Here is a 19,060-nt window from a genome sequence, read left to right as displayed (position 1 = left end):
CTCTGATTTTTTTCTCTAAATGTGGACTTTTGAGTTTTTTTAAGGTATATGGTCTACTGTAATTCATTCAGTTTCTTTTAAAAAAAAAAAGATTTAATGTGTAAAAAAAATACTTTATACAATATTCATTTTATTGTTTTATGTTTCAGTTATTGTTGTGGCATGTATATAGTGTATGTGTTGAAGAGGAAACAAGACAACAATAAATAAATATGGCCTGCATCCATCACTTGATTTTGGTGAGGCAGTTGGTCAGGGTGCAGAGAGTTGCAGTGATGGTGAATATAGTACATATGTAGAGTGTGACATCATGAGCAGTGAAGTTTAAGTGGACACCATGAAGACAGATGGTATTATAGAGGGGAAAACATGTAGAGGATGAACAGGAGAGGACCAAGCACAGAGCCCTGAGGGACACCTTGGGACAGAACAGCCATGGTAATGATCCAGTTGTTAATGCTGATGAATTGCTGTCTGTCTGTGAGATATGACTCAAGTGAGGAGAGGGCAGTACAGGTGATGTGGAGAGAGGATTTGGGTAACTGATATAGTGACAGGGAGTAAGGAAACCTAAAGTATGATTTCTTCTCTGAAAGAAACAGGGTTGGGGATCTAAATATAGAGCATTTAAGACAAATTAATTTGAAATATGTCAGACAAGTCTTAGGCATGCCAGTTTAGGGGAATGTAAAATTAATATTGCAGCCATCCATCCATTAGCAAAACCCACTCCTGACCTGGGCTCACTGACATTACATGTTCATCAAACAAAAACTTAATATCAGATCCAATCAGCTGTCTCCTCTCTGTGAGGAGGAGTCAGTGCAAAACTCAGATATCTTCCACCTCTACTTATCTGACTGCAGAGAGGAGGACAGAGAACAGTGGACACACAGTTTAACATGATGGACTATAGGACAGGACTGCTGCTTTTAACTATCTGCTGGGCAGGTGAAGATTTTACCTGATGTTAATCTGGCATATCACTATTTGTGCTACCAACGTTACCCATGGCATGCATATCTTTTTTGTCTCAACAGGTGTTGATGGTCAGACTCCGACTCAGTCTCAACCAACCAGTGGTTAAAAGGCCTGGAGAATCTCACAGACTGACCTGTACAGCCTCTGGGTTGCACTTTGATAACTACTGGATGGCCTGGGTCAGACAGGCTCCTGGAAAAGGACTGGAGTGGGTTGCTCGTATCAGTAGTGGCAGTGGCAGCATCTACTACTCTCAGTCAGTTCAAGGCCGGTTCACCATCTCCAGAGACAACAGCAGAAAGCAGGTGTATCTGCAGATGAACAGTCTGAAGACTGAAGATTCTGCTGTTTATTATTGTGCTTGAGAGCCACAGTGACTGGAGTTGGTTGAACAGCTGTACAAAAACCTACACCACTTCTTTCAAGCTGGTAGAGCCCAAGCATGAAATACCTTTTTAGTACTTATATTAACTATTTCATTTTATTGTTCACATTATTTTTTTACATGTTGTTTACATCACAAATATAAGAACACATTACCTTTGTCCCTGTAGTATATAAAGCCCTAAAAACTGTTCCTGATGAAGATTTATTCTAAATATTAAATACAGAAAAAACTCAAAAAGCACTTGTTCTTAAAAGGGCCAAAGAAAGCACAACAACATGGCACAAAAACTTTACATTTCTATAAATGAAGACACAATGAGTCATAATATGAATGAAAAATAATGTTGCTTTTCCTTCATAAAATCACCAGAGGGCAGTCAGTGTCAAGTTTCTGTATCTTCTGTGACTTAAAGGAGACACTCAGATCTGCTGTTCTCATTGACCTTAACTGACTGATACTCAAACCATGGAGAGTTCATATTTCTCTATTGTACATCAATAGGTACATTTCTGAAGTCTGATTAAAATAATTTCTGAAAGATGACAGCAGTGATCTATAAAGTGGAGATGAGTGATGACAGCATATTTAATTTTAATTTACTTGAATCCCACATAGATTGTGTTGTGTCAAATTGCTCAGTGCTGATCTTAATTAATGTGTTTTTATGTTAATATTCACATTAATGACAATAATAATGCTTATTGCTGTTTACTATCATATAGAGGACTTTACATAATGTTCTGATATTGAATTGATATCAATACTGTCCAATTAAGCATTAGTTGTTTGCAGCAGCAACAAAGTTGTTTCATTTCTATAAATGTGGTGTCATTGTTTAAAATGTTACAATTTAGTGTGTAATGAAATTGAAATCATATTTAATGCAGTGATTCCCAGGCATATTTTTACAGTGCAGATATAATAACACTGAACAGACTCTTCTATTGGCTCCAGTTAGACCAAGATTGATGCTTCATATGTTTGATTCTATGCAAACTCAGTGAGCTTCCTTGTTACTCAGCTATAAAAACATCACATCAGGCTGTCAGTGGAGTTCACAGCACGTCAGTTTCAACATAAACCATGTTCTCTGTAGCTCTGCTGCTGCTGTTGGCAGCTGGATGTGAGTCTCTCTGGATTTGTCAGCGTCAACAGTTCTTCTTTTGTTAATGTGATCATTTGTTACCAAACATTTTCTCTTTTTAACAGGTGTGAAGTGTGAACAGTTGACACAGCCAGCCTCTGTGACTGTGCAGCCAGGTCAACGTCTGACCATCACCTGTCAGGTCTCTTATTCTCTTAGCAGCTACTACACAGCTTGGATCAGACAGCCTGCAGGGAAAGGACTGGAGTGGATCAGTAGTGACAGCTCCGTCAAAGATTCACTGAAGAACAAGTTCAGTATCAGCTTAGACTCTTCCAGCAAGACAGTGACTCTAAACGGACAGAATGTGCAGCCTGAAGACACTGCTGTGTATTACTGTGCCAGAGAGCCACAGTGACACAAAGCATCAGTAGACCTGAACAAAAACCCCTCAGTGCCTGAACACTTGTAACATGAAGCCACCAGAGGAGGAGCCCTCAGACCACTAATGATTTCAACACCAGCTCACTGTTACAGTACAGAGAGAAACAGACTTTAGGTTTTATAAATCCTTCTTCATTACCTGTAACAGCAGCTGTTTTCATTAATCTTAATACTCTGACATCACCAGTGATGGAATAAATTCAACTGATAACATGCAGTTAATTTTAGAATCATAATTCCATCAGTGACTACATCAATAGTTTTTAGACAACTCAATAGTGAAATTACAAAAAAGTTTGTTTTCATCAACAATGCAAAGTGTCCAATCTGTTTAATCTGACTTCCATAAATGTATTTACACTGTGTTAGCTTATTTAAAAAAGTGGGCCTTGTCATATGTGTATGCTGCATGGGCTGTTTTGATGCATTTACAGGTCAGGTTACAGAGGCAGCTGGTTTGTCCACAGAGATGCCAGTGACAGCTAGCTTGATGCAGAAACATCAGACGCTGCCTGTGGACGACCCAAGAAGCACAAGAGAACAGAATTTAACACAGTTTGGCTGACTGTGAAAAAGACTGAGTCAAGTTAGCTGTCACTCACTCCTCCATGATCAAACCAGCCGCCACTTCAGTTAGAGACAGACACAGACAAAGCAGAGTGATGTCTCAGCAAGTAGAGCAGACGTGACATCACTCCACAATTTCTGGAAAGTTATATAAAATATCTCTGCACACTCAGCTGACTGAACTGAGTTTATGTGCATTTGGCTCACCCACTGTGAAACTTGTGACTTTTAGAAGCTGCATTCACATTTTTGGAAAACTCCAGACTATACTGCATCTCACAGACAATTTCATTTTTATTATCAAATTATTCCGTCCATGTTTTCTGAATCACAAAAACCATATGACATTAGAGTTGAGGAACAGCCCCTCCAGTCCACTGTTTTACTATATGTAAATTCTGACCTCCTTGTGTGTTGCCTCATAAAGAAGTGAAGTGTGTGTGTGTCAGTGAGAGGACAGAAGAGCTCACATCAGTTCAGCTTCAACATCAACCATGTTCTCTGTAGCTCTGATACTGCTGCTGGCAGCTGGATCCTGTGAGGAGCTTTCAGTGGATTCACACTAATAAACACATTAGAAACACTGAATAGTCAGATGAATGATGGAGATAATGTTGATTTGTCTTTCCACAGGTGTGAACAGTATTGATCTCATCCAGCCAGACTCAATGTTTGTGCAGCCTGGACAGTCTTTGACCATCACCTGTCAGGTCTCTGGTTATTCTTTGACTGATAACAGCTATGCAACAGGTTGGATCAGACAGCGTGAAGGAAAACCAATGGACTGGATTATACATCGGTGGGGTGGAGGAAGCGTTTACCAAAATAATGCTCTGAAGAACAAGTTCCTTTACCACACACGCACTTCTACAAGCTCAGTGACATTAACAGGACAGAATCTGCAGCCTGAGGACACAGCTGTGTATTACTGTGTGTGTCGGCCCACAGTGATACAAACCACCAACAGACCTGCACAAATACCCAGCAACCATGTGACTCAACCACACACACATGCTGATAATGAGAGATATACATAAAGAATGTTATTGGCAGTTTGTCCCTGAAATAGTTTACTTTAAAATGTGTATACATGCTCTTCTTTTATTGGTGTAAAGTGATACATACAACAACAACAACAACAACAACAACAGCTTATAATAATGATAAGTAGCAGTAGTATTTTAGTGAACAAAAGTATAGTAAATTAAGTAAGTTAAAAAAGGTTCCCTCTAATAAACTAATCATGACTGTGTTAGGAAAGTTTTCAGTTGCTTAGTGTTTCACATTTTGCCAGCTCTGGTAGAAAGACACCACAATGACACCATCAGCAACTCTCCTAATTTGTAAGTGAACAACTGATATAGTTTTACGAACCTATTTGCCTCACTATATTTGCCTGGAGTTTATTATTTGTAGCCTTTGCCTGGTGTGGCTTTGCTCTTTGTCGAGGTAGGCTGGCTCATGTTATTCTGTTGACTTCAGGCAGCTTCTGTTTGTCTGCTGCTGATAGACAACAACTACCTCACATAAAAAGAGGTGTAAATAAACAAGAATAAAATGCTTGATGTTTTTTATTTTCAAATATCCAAAGCTAATAAAAGAAGTTCAGAGCTGTAATGATGAACAATAATTAAAATGTTAGTCCTCTAAACATGTGTTACAACATGCATCTTCTGCTGTGAGGAGCACAGGGCTTTAAACAACTCTCTAACCTTTCTTGAATGTTAAAAGTATCTACCATCCCTGTTTAAAACTCCAGAGTGCAGACAAGATCTGGCTTTAACACTTATCCTAGTGACATCTATAAAGAGGAAGAAATGACAGAAGGAAAGAAATGATTGTTTTTACTTAATTGTTTTCAGCTCTTAATGTGCCAGATATTAATGTCCTCCTCCTAATGATCACCTGTTACCAACCTTTCTGCCATGAAATAACCATAAATCTGTCACAATGCCAAATCCAGGCATGCTGTGCATCACTGCTTCACTAATGGTTGCTTTTACATTATTGTTGTGGTAATGTTGATGATCAAGTTACTCCATTTCAAACACAAAAAAAAAACATTTTTTAATCTACAAACTTGTGTGAACATTTCTTGGTCACTAAACATTCTGTCCATCTCGATCAAAGAGGAGTCCAATCAGCTGTTTCCTCCCTGTGAGGAGGAGTCAATGCAAAACTCAGATATCTTCCACCTCTACTTATCTGACTGCAGAGAGGAGGACAGAGAACAGTGGACACACAGTTTAACATGATGGACTATAGGACAGGACTGCTGCTTTTAACTATCTGCTGGGCAGGTGAAGATTTTACCTCATCTTGACTTGACATTGTTCTTAATTGTGTTACAACTAAATTCATGTGAATTGTTTTTATATCTTGACAGGTGTTGATGGTCAGACTCTGACTCAGTCTGAACCAGTGATTAAAAGGCCTGGAGAATCTCACAGACTGACCTGTACAGCCTCTGGATTAGACATCAGTGGCTACTTCATGCACTGGGTCAGACAGGCTCCTGGAAAAGGACTGGAGTGGGTTGCCGCTATTTATGATAGTAGCAACATCTTCTACTCTCAGTCAGTTCAAGGCCGGTTCACCATCTCCAGAGACAACAGCAGACAGCAGGTGTATCTGCAGATGAACAGTCTGAAGACTGAAGATTCTGCTGTTTATTATTGTGCTCGACAGCCACAGTGACTGGAGTTGGTTGAGCAGCTGTACAAAAACCTGCAGTGCTCATTCTTACCAAAATTATGTCCAGACTCAAAGTTGTTCAAGAAACCTACAGATTACAGTCAACATTTTGTGCAAGCCACTCATTTTTTTGAAGAAAAATATTTCTTAACACAGATCTGACACTGGAAATTATATTACTAAATCGTCATGTCGTCACATAATTGTCTAACCTGAGATGTACAAGTCTTTGTACTTGTTATAGTTTGCAGGAGTTTGGAGTGGGGTCAAAACAACAATGTCCAATGACTATGGAGTGAGAGAATAAATGGATGTTTGAACTATAATTCAGCTGTACACTCGTTAACTGTCCTTATTGTCTACTGTTTATTTTACTCTTCTTCATGATATAAAAGAGCACTTTCATAGATACATTTTTAACAGATAATCCAGCAGACATCTTCCTGTGCAATACAGCTATTTTTGTGATTGCATATCGTCACACAGGTTTTAGTTCCCATGTAGCTAAAATCCTCTGGAGGCTCCAAGTGTCTCTGTATGTCTGTGGCTTTAAACTGCCACAACCTGAATACTGAAACCTTTAAAAGTTCAAAATAATACAGCCTTCAACCAGCTGCAGCAAACTAAAATATTTATTTGGATGATCTTGCTTCCACTTCATTTGTGTCTGCTGCATTATTAAATTAATATATAAACAAACAACTGATTGATTAATCTTGAAATTATAATCAGATGTTTTTTTTTAAGTATTTAAGAATGTATGAATTTTAACAGTTATTCAAATGTCTTCACATTTAGCTGCACGCTGTGAACTGGATCAGACAACCTGCAGGAAAAGCTGTGGAATGGACGAGGAGAGGCCTCTCTGCTGCCACAAGAAACACTTCTGCCAGTAGTGTAAGAGGCTGTGTAGAAATCAGTAGAGATGATAGCAACAGCATGGTGTATGTGAGACTGTCCAACTTAAAGCCAGAGGACTCTGCTGTGTGTTACTGTGCCAGAGACTCACGCTCGTCAAAGGAAGCAGAGAGTTAAAAATCCTCCACAGACATTTTTACAAACACCAACAGGTGGCAGTAGAAGATAAGAAGTCAAATGACACTAAGGAGCGTATGACAGTGTCTCCACACTTTATTCAGAGAGTTTATGCTCCACACACACATACAGTAGATTCACACTATGAAAACAACAGCTGATGTTGTGCTTTGTTACTTCTGTTTCTTAGTGTGATATTTAACATAGTATTTTCTACAGCAGTTATGGTTCATAATGTTTCCATGACTGATTGTTTTAAATCAGGTGTTAAAAATATATGTGGTCATGTCTGTGCATCATTTTTCCAATACTTAAATGGTCCAACAAAAGCTGCTGAGGAGAATAAATAAATACATCTGTTTTGAGTTGAAACATTTCCATTGAATCAATTGAAAAGAATCTTCATCATTAAAATCTTAATATGAAAGAATGATCTAAATCATATCTTATCCAGAGATGTGATGTGTTTGTCTTTGAGGAGGAGTCAATGCAAAACTCTGACCTCTTCCATCTCTACATATGTGTTGCAGAGTGAAGGACAGACACTAAATCACTGACATACACACTGTAGACTGGACAGAGACACCTGGCTTTTACAATGATCACACCTGATTACTGGGTTGTTTTTCTCATCCTGTCAATTAACTGGGCAGGTAAGAACTGTTATTGTTTTTCTGACAAACCTCCTGGTACAAATACAATATGGCTGCATTACAGTAACTGATGAGCTGTTTAAATGTCTGTAGGTACTGAGGGTCAAACACTGACTGAGTCTGAACCAGCGATTAAAAGGCCTGGAGAATCCCACACACTGACCTGCACATATTCTGGGTTCAGCAGCGATTACTGGAATGCTTGGAGCAGACAGGCTCCTAGAAAAGGACTGGAGTGGGTCGCTTATATTAGCAGTGACAGTAGCAGCATCTACTACTCTCAGTCAGTCAAAGGCCGGTTCACCATCTCCAGAGACAACAGCAGAAAGCAGGTGTATCTGCAGATGAACAGTCTGAAGACTGAAGATTCTGCTGTTTATTATTGTGCTCGAGAGCCACAGTGACACAGGAAGCAGCAACACTGTACAAAAACTCAACATGTCAAAACAAGTCAAAGCTTCAGTTCAACATCACCAACACACTGTGTACTAATACTGACACTAATGATTTCAACACCAGCTCACTGTTACAGCCATTTAAATACCTGGAGGTTTCAATCACTGATACATTATTGTATGTAATTTCACAATGAAAACTCAGTTACATAATGCATACAGTTTTTATTTATTTATTCTTAAGCATTAAACCTATAAGTAATGAAATAAATTCAGCTAAAATATTTTCATAAATTCAATAGTGTGTTTGTTCCCGTTGCCTTAGTTACTTTGGCAAGTGCAATTTACTGACCCTTGAAATTGACAACTTAATGTTTGTCATTACTATTTCTGATAATTTTGAACCTGTTGTTTGTTTTAAAATGAAAAGATATTCCATTAGCATAAACAGTAACATAAAAAAATCAACATAACAATTACAGTGTATTCTATGTGGTCTTTTGTGAATGTGTGGAGATTGGCCCAGGTTGATGTGAGATTCTCAGTCTGAACTGTTATCATAGTCAGGTCCTGTGGATCAATAGTCTGTTGAGTTATATGTTAATGCTGATTGTTAATATTAAATTTAAATTGACATTTTACACAATTAAAATCCTCCTGTACATCCACCTGTAACAAGCTGAGATTCTTGTTCATTTCAGTTGTTTCCTCTCTGTGAGGAGGAGTCAATGCAAAACTCAGATATCTTCCACCTCTACTTATCTGACTGCAGAGAGGAGGACAGAGAACAGTGGACACACAGTTTAACATGATGGACTATAGGACAGGACTGCTGCTTTTAACTATCTGCTGGGCAGGTGAAGATTTTACCTCATCTTGACTTGACACAGTTTTAATTTGTGTGACCAACATATTTCACCCTTTTGTTTTTGTCTTGACAGGTGTTGATGGTCAGACTCTGACAGAATCTGAACCAGTGACTAAAAGGCCTGGAGAATCTCACAGACTGACCTGTACAGCCTCTGGATTTTCGCTTAGTAGTTACTGGATGCACTGGGTCAGACAGGCTCCTGAAAAAGGACTGGAGTGGATTGCCATAATCAGTGGTAGCAGTGGCAGCAAATACTACTCTCAGTCAGTCAAAGGCCGGTTCACCATCTCCAGAGACAACAGCAGACAGCAGGTGTATCTGCAGATGAACAGTCTGAAGACTGAAGATTCTGCTGTTTATTATTGTGCTCGAGACACACAGTGACTGGAGTTGGTTGAGCAGCTGTACAAAAACCTACAGTATCTTCCAGGCTGCATAAGCATTGAGAATTTATGATGTATTTGTTTATATCATTAGTATCAATGTTATTTACATTAAAATACATTACATCATGTTTTTAATTCTTATATTCTGTATTATATGTCTTTTGATATCCTATAGTTTCCATTAGAAACATTTCCTGTATGAAACCATGAATTCATCTTTGTCCCTGCATTATGAAGTCCTGAAAACTGAGGGATATTATTTCTCAACATAAAAGATATAGAGAGGTTTTTCATATTCAAATTGTATTAATATAATAATCAAAGAATTATTATTATGTCTGCAGAGAAATATCCAGAAAAGATGTGAGACAATACTGACAGTTTGTTGCAATAAAGGAATGTGCATATTTTTGTGACACAACCACACAGATGAAGGTAATCAGTGTTGATTAACACAAAAAGTAACTCAGAAATGTAAAAACTACCAAAGTTTTCACCGCCATTGAAATATTTATTTTACTGCAGTTTGTGAAACATTTCAGTTCCTTAGCAGCTGTTTTCCAACAACTACAAACACTGAAACTGTTAAAAAGAATTTATTCAAACCAGCCGCATCAGACTGAAGTTTTTATACTATTTAATTGACATGATTCTGGCTGCTGTCACTTTATGTGTGTGTACAGCAAATACAGTAATCATGTCAGTACAGTAAGTGAACCAGTAAACGAATTAATAAACGCAGTAAGTAGATGATACAAAATATTGACAGTAAAACAAAGTTAGCAATGGTTGCATGCAAATGCTGGAACATGGATCAAATGTAAAGCAGAGGTGATTTGTTGTCACTCTGCAGATATAATAACACTGAACAGACTCTTCTATTGGCTCCAGTTAGACCAACATTGATGCTTCATATGTTTGATTCTATGAACAGTTGACACAGCCAGCCTCTGTGACTGTGCAGCCAGGTCAACGTCTGACCATCACCTGTCAGGTCTCTTATTCTCTTAGCAGCTACTACACAGCTTGGATCAGACAGCCTGCAGGGAAAGGACTGGAGTGGATCAGTAGTGACAGCTCCGTCAAAGACTCACTGAAGAACAAGTTCAGTATCAGCTTAGACTCTTCCAGGAAAACAGTGACTCTAAACGGACAGAATGTACAGCCTGAAGACACTGCTGTGTATTACTGTGCCAGAGAGCCACAGTGACACAAAGCATCAGTAGACCTGAACAAAAACCCCTCAGTGCCTGAACACTTGTAACATGAAGCCACCAGAGGAGGAGCCCTCAGACCACTAATGATTTCAACACATGTCACTGTTACAGTACAGAGAGGAACAGACTTTGGATTCTAAATACTCTAACAATGCATTGTATGTTAATAACATTAAAGTAACAGAATAAATTCAGCTCACAACTAGATTTTAAAAGTTTGTGATCAACGACAGTAGAAATTATTCCCAATAAAACCAATTTCTCTTCCTTGATATCGTTTTTTGCAAAAACATACATTTATCATCTGAATCAGAACTGTGTTAGTGACTGAATCAAAATGTTTAGCCAACTTCATGGTGATGGTTCTTTCACAATCTACAGTGTGTTGGATATGCAAGTTCTACCTTCTCTAAAAACACCTGAACATTTCATCTTTATAATGATTCAGTGTGTGTGTGTGTGTGTGTGTGTGTCAGTGAGAGGACAGAAGAGCTCACATCAGTTCAGCTTCAACATCGACCATGTTGGATGGTGTGGATGTATCCAACATACTGCACAGACATGCAGTACCATTAGAACATATTTTTACGACTCACAGACACAATTTACTCGTCACTATCATTTATTATAGCTCATTTAATCTCAGTAAACAGATCTACATATGTATACAGAATCTGTAGGCAACAGGACAAGTTTGGGTATTGGACATGTTCTTGTGTCAGGCTGTTGTCCGTGTGTAGTCTGAGCAGTATTGACCAATCATGTTTGAGAGGCAGGAAAACAGTCAGTGTGCAGAGGTGGATGGCATTGCCAGAAATGCAACCTCAGAAACCATCAACTATTGTCTGAGAACTCTGTGTTATATTACTTTCTCAGTTTATCTAGATTCATATGCAAATACCTGTTTACAGAAAAACAAAAAAGCACAAAGCTTGCTTCAGGCACACCGACAGAGCCAAGGATATTATAAAATGCCTTTATTAATTAGGGCATGTCAATATAAAATAACTACGAAACGCCGACCAGTTTCGACCACACAGTGTCTTCGTCAGGGCGTGAAAGAGACAAACCGACTCAGGTGTGCTGATTACTATTAAAGGTAATCAGGCAATTTGACTCATAAGGCTACATAATACAAGCATATCATACATTTCAAATATTATTTTTACCATTATCTCAATGACACAAATAAAAATATCAAATTGTCTATGGAAAACTCTAGAGAAAATATTAACTTCTTGGATTTAAATATTTATAAAGGGGATGACAAAAAATTACATACTACACTATTTAGAAAACCCACTGACCGTAATTCTGTATTGCATTATGGGTCTTTTCATCCCTTTCACCTCAAAAATAATATCCCATTGGGTCAATTTCAAAGATTAAGAAGAATATGTGATCTAGATTCAGATTTCCATACACAGTCCCTACATATGACTAAACGTTTTTTAGATAGATCATATAACAAGACTACTATTTCTACAGCCCAGACCAAGGCAGCTTCCATCAGACGTCACCATCTCCTACAACAGTCCAACAGACAGAAGAAAAAAGATACATCAGGTGTTTATTTTGTTACACGTTACAGCAAACAAGCTCAGCAGATTAAAAAGATTATTTCTTCAAATTGGGATATTCTCAGAAGTGACCCCTCTCTTTCAGAGGTTTTTCAGTCTCCTCCCATTTTTTGTCATAAAAGAGCCCCTACTATAAAAGACAGGCTTATGCACAGCTATCTCCCAGCAAAGAAGGGAGACAGCTGGCTTAAGAGGCCTAAGGGTACTTTTAAATGTATGCAAACTAACTGTAATCACTGTTCCAATATCATACAACAGAAAGAATTTATAGATTTTAAAACTAAGAAAACATATAAAAATACACACTTTATCAACTGTAACTCCACGTATGTAGTGTACCGCCTTAGCTGCCCGTGTGGCTGTTTTTACATCGGGCGCACAAAAAGACGCGTAAAAGACAGAGTGGCAGAACATAAATATGCTATAAGAATCAACAATAATGATTATCCTATGGCACGCCACTTTCATAATGTTCATAATAATAATGACAGCCTACTAAAAGTGGAGGGGATTGAATATGTGGAACAGTCCATTAGAGGAGGAAACCGTCTTAATATATTATTAGAGAGAGAAACATTTTGGATTTTTAAATTTGACGCATTGGTATATCCTGGTCTCAATGAGGAGATAGATTTTAGACCTTTTCTGTAAATGTATTCTTTATAATGTTGTGGGTGTTGAAGATTATATATGACCTAATTTTCTCATTAGTGCTCATGTATATTTACTTATCTGACAGTCTGTTTCCAAATATTTGAATGTATGATATGCTTGTATTATGTAGCCTTATGAGTCAAATTGCCTGATTACCTTTAATAGTAATCAGCACACCTGAGTCGGTTTGTCTCTTTCACGCCCTGACGAAGACCCTGTGTGGTCGAAACTGGTCGGCGTTTCGTAGTTATTTTATATTGACATGCCCTAATTAATAAAGGCATTTTATAATATCCTTGGCTCTGTCGGTGTGCCTGAAGCAAGCTTTGTGCTTTTTTGTTTCTCTATAATTGACTGTTTTCAACTTCAAGAGCACCTGGCACTCATCTGGAGTCCACTACCTCTCACCTGTGAGCACTCGGTAATTTGTCGTTGTTTGCTCTTGGAAACCTGTTTACAGATATTAGCCAAAATGACTGGCATACGGACGAGGAAGTCTGTGTGCCGCATATCTGCTTGCTTCACCTGATCTCCTGGGATATTGGCCGTTATTGCTGTCAGACCAATATCCAATGGGTTCAGAGACTCTAATGAAGGTAGTTTTGAAAGAAGAGAAATTTCCTCAGACAGTTTGGAAATAACCTGTAAATTGACCCCGATAGAGACGGTCCAATCATTATAAGATTCATAATGTTCCAGGGTAAAAACAATGGACTTGAATAATTGTACCACAGTGTACCTGCATTGTGCCTGCACAACACTGGGAACAGTGCTGCCCTGCCTTTTCAGCATTACTGTCTATAAACCAAAGAGTGTGTGTTTAGAGGACTCAATAACCATCTGTGACAGAGAGTGAGGAGACCTCAAGCATGATTTCTTCTTCTCTGACAGAAACGTGGCATTTAAGGCATTTAGACCAGTTTAATTGAAACATGTCAGACAAACCTTAACTGTACAATGAACCTTCATGTTGCACCTATCCATCTATTAGCTATACAAGCTTATTCTAGAGGGTTACACTATGGCTAGGGCAAAACTGAATGTCAAGCCCAGTTGTAACCTCTTCTGTGAGGAGGAGTCAATGCAAAACTCAGATATCTTCCACCTCTACTTATCTGACTGCAGAGAGGAGGACAGAGAACAGTGGACACACAGTTTAACATGATGGACTATAGGACAGGACTGCTGCTTTTAACTATCTGCTGGGCAGGTGAAGATGATTCACTAATCTTGACTTTACATAGTTCTCATTTGTGTAACAACTAAATTCATGTTATGTTCTCTTATATCTTGACAGGTGTTGATGGTCAGACTCTGACAGAATCTGAACCAGTGATTAAAAGGCCTGGAGAATCTCACAGACTGACCTGTACAGCCTCTGGATTTAACTTTGGTGGCTACGACATGAGCTGGATCAGACAGGCTCCTGGAAAAGGACTGGAGTGGATTGCTTATATTTACAGTGGTGGTGGCAGCACTTATTACTCTCAGTCAGTCAAAGGCCGGTTCGCCATCTCCAGAGACAACAGCAGACAGCAGGTGTATCTGCAGATGAACAGTCTGAAGACTGAAGATTCTGCTGTTTATTATTGTGCTCGAGACACACAGTGACTGGAGTTGGTTGAGCAGCTGTACAAAAACCTACAGTGCTCATTTTTACTGTGCTGAAAGACAACAAGGAAGAATTTTATTCATATTTTTATCTTGCGCTGTTGTATTTTTAAATAAAATCTTAAAGAAACAATGTTATCTAGCAACAATTAAACACATAAATTAAACAAAATGTGTCATTGTAATCACTACTACCTCACATAACAGCCAGAGACAGTGAAACAATCTGCTGAAATCAATGTACAGTATGATTGAGATAAATGATACATGTACATATTTAGGCCACATAAATGTATTTATTATATGACATATGAAGCAGGACACAACATTGTAGTGAAAGATAATGCTTCAGTTATGGATATAAAAACACTAGATGGCAGTCAGTGTCAAGTTTCTCTCTCCTCTGTCACGATGAGGAGAAACTCAGATCTGCTGTTCTCATTAATATCAACTGTCTGACATTCAAACCCTGAACTACAGCTTCATACTCACATCTACTGTGAGCTTACTTTCTTTTTGCTCACCATCTCATATAGATTACAAGATAAACAGCCAGGAGACTAAAGGACCTGCTGTTTGTTCTTGTGCCTGAGAGACATTGTGATGAAAGCTGAATGAATAAGTGATACTGCAATGAGACAAACTTTCACTTCTTGGGCTGATAGAGGAAAAACTATGTCTTACTTTGTCACATTCTTCCTCTGTTAGCAGTAATCCACCTCACTGAGGTGACCAATCACTTCTTAAGCTAACTAATGAGACTGACAGTGCAGCATGTTGTGTAAATTAAGAAAAGGAGAAACACTGAACAACATCTTTAATGCTGGTGTCTCAGTCTGTTTTGAACTCTCTCTCTCTCTCAGAGTCCAGCACTCCTTCACAAACTCCAACTGCTAAAATGTAAATCCACACACTGATGTACAATCCCCACCCATTCTGTCTACACAGTATATATCCACCATAACAGCCTTTACGGGTTTAGACTCAGTCAAGTTCCCACCATGACAGTTGTACAGAGTGTCGTCCTCTTGGCTCTGATTTCGGGTGAGTGAAGTCGGTGTCCTGTGGAGGAGGAGAGAAGGATCTTTGGATGTCTGCTGGCTCCCTGGTTATCTAAACTCTGTGTGTCTTTCAGCTGCTCAGGGCCAGTCGCTCACCTCCTCAGAGCCAGTGGTCAGCAGAGCTGGAGGATCAGTCACTCTGTCCTGTAAAGTGGAAGGACTGTCTCTGGCTTGGCTGCACTGGATCCATCAGAAACCAGGGAAAGGACTGGAATGGATCGGACGCATTGATGGTGGAACTGGCACCATATTTGCCCAGAGTCTCCAAGGCCAGTTTTCCATCACCAAAGACACTTCCAGAAATCTTGTGTACTTAGAGGTGAAGAGTGTGAAAGAAGAAGACTCTGCAGTTTATTATTGTGCACGAGAGCCACAGTGACACATGAGACTACAAAGCTGTACAAACACTGAACAACACTGATGTCTGTATGAGAAGCACTGAAGCATGTCAGGGCTTTGAAAACACAATTTCCACTGAATGACGTCCAGTTAACAAATGATAAAGTGTGTCTCAGTGTTTTGGGACAGTTTACCATGACTCATGGCAACATCTGCACTTATAAGAAGACAACCTGACTGTGATCACAACATGAGTTTAACTACAGTAATGTCTTGCTTGGCTGAGCTCTGTGTCATACATTACTTTATTTTTTACATTAACCTGCACTAACTTCATGACTTTTAAGACATTTTATACAGTAAATCCTATCATTAAATTAACCATGTAGATGGTGGAATAAAAGTCTATATAAGCTCTTTCACTGAAACAATTATGTTCCTTACATAATAAATGACTTCTCTTCATGTTCACTCTGGAAGACACACTGTTTACACCATCAGCTGATTCAGTTTAAATTTAAAGATTCTTCAACAAAATGCAAATGAAGGTTGTTCATGAAAGTGTGTGAAAAATGCTACAATCAGATGTGTAATGAAATTAAGATATGACGTGTAGCTGAGCTGTCTTTAGGATGTAGTCTTTAGTGGTGGCAGCATTTATACACTGTGTTTTAGTGGTTTAAAATTGATTTCTCATCTTTAAATATTGTGCATAAGATTCATTAACAAGAAAAACATTCAAAATTACAAGGCACAAGCAGTAGCACAGCAAAAATTAAATGGAAAAACAAAATGTCAATTTTCATGTTGTCATGTCAGGTGACATGTTTGCCTTTTTCAAACCAAGCCTTCAAGTTGATTTTCAGACTACATGCACTCAAACATTTGTTTCTTATATATTTATAAACAGCAGCAATTTTCCATTATTTTTACATTGCATGGGACGTCTCACAGCAAGAAAAAAGTTCAAATGTTAAAAAAAGAGACTTACAGTAAAACAAGGATAATAATAACATCAGGTTGTCATGAGAGATGATGACAGAAATGATTCTTTAAAATAATCAAACAAATACTGTTAGTTAGGGAAAAAAGCCAGAATATGAAAATGAATTTTAAGGAGAGATTGAACAGAAGACTCTGATTATGAAAAAGGAGGAGTCAATGCAAAACTCAGATATCTTCCACCTGTACTTATCTGACTGCAGAGAGGAGGACAGAGAACAGTGGACACACAGTTTAACATGATGGACTATAGGACAGGACTGCTGCTTTTAACTATCTGCTGGGCAGGTGAAGATTTTACTTGATCTTGATGAGACACATTTTATTTGTGCTTCCAATGTAATGCATGACATGCATAAACTTTTGTTTGACAGGTGTTGATGGTCAGACTCTGACAGAATCTGAACCAGTGACTAAAAGGCCTGGAGAATCTCACAGACTGACCTGTACAGCCTCTGGATTTAACTTTGGTGGCTACAGCATGAACTGGATCAGACAGGCTCCTGGAAAAGGACTGGAGTGGATTGCTTATATCAGTAGTAGCAGTAGCAGCAAATTCTACTCTCAGTCAGTTCAAGGCCGGTTCACCATCTCCAGAGACAACAGCAGACAGCAGGTGTATCTGCAGATGAACAGTCTGAAGACTGAAGATTCTGCTGTTTATTATTGTGCTCGAGAGCCACAGTGACTGGAGTTGGTTGAGCAGCTGTACAAAAACCTACAGTATCTTCCAGGCTGCACAAGCATTGAGAATTTATGATGAATTTGTTTATATCATTAGTATCAGTATTATTTACATTAAAATACATTACATCATGTTTTTAATTCTTATATTCTGTATTATATGTCTTTTGATATCCTATAGTTTCCATGAGAAACATTTCCTGTATGAAACCATGAATTCATCTTTGTCCCTGCATTATGAAGTCCTGAAAACTGAGGGATATTATTTCTCAACATAAAAGATATAGGGAGGTTTTTTATATTCAAATTGTGTTAATAGAATAATCAAAGAATTATTATTGTGTCTGCAGAGAAATATCCAGAAAAGATGTGAGACAATACTGACAGTTTGTTGCAATAAAGGAATGTGCATATATATGTGACACAACCACACAGATGAAGGTAATCAGTGTTGATTAACACAAAAAGTAACTCAGAAATGTAAAAACTACCAAAGTTTTCACCGCCATTGAAATATTTATTTTACTGCAGTTTGTGAAACATTTCAGTTCCTGAGCAGCTGTTTTCCAACAACTACAAACACTGAAACTGTTAAAAGGAATTTATTCAAACCAGCCGCATCAGACTGAAGTTTTTATACTATTTAATTGACATGATTCTGGCTGCTGTCACTTTATGTCTGTGTACAGCAAATACAGTAATCATGTCAGTACAGTAAGTGAAGCAATAAATGAATTAATAAATGCAGTAAGTACATGATACAAGATATTGACAGTAAAACAAAGTTAGCAATGGTTGCATGCAAAATGGATCAAATGTAAAGCAGAGGTGATTTGTTGTCTCTCTGCAGATATAATAACACTGAACAGACTCTTCTATTGGCTCCAGTTAGACCAAGATTGATGCTTCATATGTTTGATTCTATGCAAACTCAGTGAGCTTCCTTGTTACTCAGCTATAAAAACATCACATCAGGCTGTCAGTGGAGTTCACAGCACGTCCGTTTCAACATAAATCATGTTCTCTGTAGCTCTGCTGCTGCTGTTGGCAGCTGGATGTGAGTCTCTCTGGATTTGTCAGCGTCAACAGTTCTTCTTTTGTTAATTTGATCATTTGTTACAAAACATTTTCTCTTTTTAACAGGTGTGAAGTGTGAACAGTTGACACAGCCGGCCTCTGTGACTGTGCAGCCAGGTCAACGTCTGACCATCACCTGTCAGGTCTCTTATTCTGTGGGCAGCTACTACACAGCTTGGATCAGACAGCCTGCAGGGAAAGGACTGGAGTGGATTGGAATGAAATTTACTGGAGCTTCATACTACAAAGATTCACTGAAGAACAAGTTCAGTATCAGCTTAGACTCTTCCAGCAACACAGCGACTCTAAACGGACAGAATGTGCAGCCTGAAGACAC

The sequence above is a fragment of the Epinephelus lanceolatus genome, chromosome 18 (assembly GCF_041903045.1).
Source record: "Epinephelus lanceolatus isolate andai-2023 chromosome 18, ASM4190304v1, whole genome shotgun sequence".
Classification (NCBI taxonomy): domain Eukaryota; kingdom Metazoa; phylum Chordata; class Actinopteri; order Perciformes; family Serranidae; genus Epinephelus; species Epinephelus lanceolatus.
Note: the sequence above shows the minus strand (reverse complement) of the source record.